The sequence below is a fragment of the Ischnura elegans genome, chromosome 7 (assembly GCF_921293095.1).
Source record: "Ischnura elegans chromosome 7, ioIscEleg1.1, whole genome shotgun sequence".
Taxonomy (NCBI): domain Eukaryota; kingdom Metazoa; phylum Arthropoda; class Insecta; order Odonata; family Coenagrionidae; genus Ischnura; species Ischnura elegans.
Window position 1 is genome coordinate 58,158,638 of NC_060252.1, and position 2,652 is coordinate 58,161,289.

The following is a 2,652-nucleotide window of genomic DNA, read 5'->3' on the forward strand; positions in this document are numbered from 1 at the left end:
GAATGCCAGATCGGAATTAGAGGAGGGGCAATTTTGCCATCTCGCATACATTCTTTCTCGCATGTGTTCTAGCAATTCACCGTTTTACACGACGCAATTTTGACTGAGTCTTCATACATACGTCAGATTGCGCAATGTAGTGTCTCGTGTAAAACGCCATTTAAACTTCTTTTACAAAATCTTTACTCGGCGAAACGTGAATATCTTACATCAATGTCCTTGTTACCAGAAGCTGTACCGATGAGTCAAAGACTCACCCCAACATGCCTGTTTGAAAAAGACATTTATACTGGGGCTTATGCTCGCATTTCCAGTGCAATGCGATGCTTGTTTGAGAATTACACTTAAAAGTGATAAATTTTTACATCATCCAAAAAACAATTGAACAGATTATAAGTTCATGAAAATATTTGTCTTTAAATATTTTCTATTTCTAACATTTTTTACCAATCTGGTAACGATCATTTTATATTTTCATTTTTTTTGTATTTTCACTTTAATATCGCATCCCCCAGCCTTATAAGTGAATTTTCGCCAACCACAGGTCAGACCGTGGATCAAACACGAAATCGATTTCACCCATTTCCGCCCACCGTAGCCATATGGCTACGTCATACCATTGTATTTTAATTTATTTACGCCTGTACCAACGAAAACAAATTCCATGAGTCTTTTATATCGCAGTTTTTACTTAACATTCCAACGTACTTGTACATCCATTCCCTGGATAAAGGCAACCTACTCAGGCGGGACTCGAACCCGCAAACTCTTTTGTATGGTATGCCAAAAACTTAACCCCGCCGCCACCGAGGATGGTAATTTCTGAGCTTATGAGGATCCTGAAGAAAACCCGCACACTTTTCTGCGTAATATTCTCACAAATATGTTTTCGAAGCTTGTAATAACTTTATCAACATATTAGGTAATTTTGAAGTCAGTCAAAATAAGCTCACTGACGGAAAGGTTCAGGTGCTAAGCGGAAATTCAATATAGACGCCTATTGTCTGAAAATTACTGGCAAGTATCAGATAAGTAAATAGGAAATGGCATTTTCACTTGCCATCATCCAAGAATATGCTTTTCCTGAGGATTCATCATTTCTATTAAGGTCACCCGTAGAAACTGAACAACACTAGATTCTGACCTCTAATTTTAGTCGTGTGTCTAAATTTAGTCGTGTGTCATTTTTGACCTCCAATTTTAGTAGCTTCGCGTCGAGCAATATTCATAATAATTGGCATACTTATGGGGAAAGGTCCTAAGTTTTGTTTTTAGTAAGAAAATTTTTACAATTTTAACCTTTTGACCTCACAATGTGGGTCCAAACCAAAATTTTGAATTTGCCTTCTGGGGTTTCAATGTTAAAATAATCTAGATGGAAAAAAGTCTGAATTACATTGATAAATATGTCAATTCCTAGGTTTTCGGACACGAGAAAACCGAAAATAACACTTTTATTTACGAAAATTCAACCGTTGACCCAGTAAGGTCACAATTAAGGTCATAGGGGTGGCAAAAAGAATGGCATGCCAACAAAGGTGTGTGGCTAAGGGCTACTCCGAAGAGAAAAGTTTATGTATCACCAAAATATTTCACTGGATTAGAGACGGCCATTGGATCAACGCACCTACATATGTTCACAATCGCCAGCAGAAAGTTTTCTGGGCGGAAATGGGTTAAGACGACGCATCACTACAGATCGAATGGTATTTTGTTCAGTGAATTTCTCGTTTATAACTTTCCCTCGTTAAGGATGTGGTAATCTATCATTACTAACCGCCACCACCGTGGTTTCCACCCGGATCATGAGGTGGGAAGCCAAAATCCTAGCTATCACCCCTTACCCCGCGGCAGATGACAAAGTCATGATAGCGTTAACATCAATATTTTGTGACAGTCAGCTTTTAGGGCATGAATAATTTAATATATGAATAATAATAAAAATAGGGCATGAAAACCTTTGGTAAGATTAGTAGCTTCAAATTAAAAAATTTTAAATTGCAAGGAACAAACTCAAGCCGGATTTTTTTGCCGAGACGGCTGAAATTGTTGCCTGTAAACGGCGAAAAATTAAAATTCACCGAAAAAAACCGACGAGGATGGGATTCGAACCCACGCGTGCAGAGCACATTGGATTAGCAGTCCAACGCCTTAACCACTCGGCCACCTCGTCCTTATTTTAACCTCGTGTTTCAACGGAGACAGATCCCAAGTGTAGATAATCGATATGCATAACGGCAATACTCAAATAGCGAACATGTCAGCGCTATTTGAGTATTGCTGTTTTTTATTTCGTTAATTATATTAAATATTTTTATTTTATATTTTTTCGACCATTTGTGAGAGCTAAATTTTGAGAATCAATATTATGATTGATTTTCTATAAAATGAGGTAATAGCAGGATAAAAAGCGAAATTCTACGCCTTATATGTATCACAACGAAAGTCTACGAGGTAAAAACGCTGACGCGAAAACAAGAGAGCATCTTCAATTTGATCGTTTTCACCCTGTTTCGATTTGATTTCAATTGCAGCAAACATAGACCGGAGTAGAATTTTTTAATCTTCGTAACGACCTATTCAATAACACTACTACCTATTCGGGGCGTTCTCCAGCCCCTACCCATTCGAAGCGTTTAGCATTTCGGAAGC

The 2,652-nt window shown here is 37.9% G+C and overlaps 1 non-coding gene across 1 annotated transcript; it reads right to left on the reverse strand.

Annotated features, from left to right (window-relative positions):
- Positions 1 to 2,091: 2,091 nt before the first annotated feature.
- On the reverse strand, positions 2,092 to 2,173 carry Trnas-gcu. Its single transcript has one exon. It is a non-coding gene; the product is annotated as a tRNA-Ser (tRNA).
- Between the last annotated feature and the right edge of the window lie 479 nt (positions 2,174 to 2,652).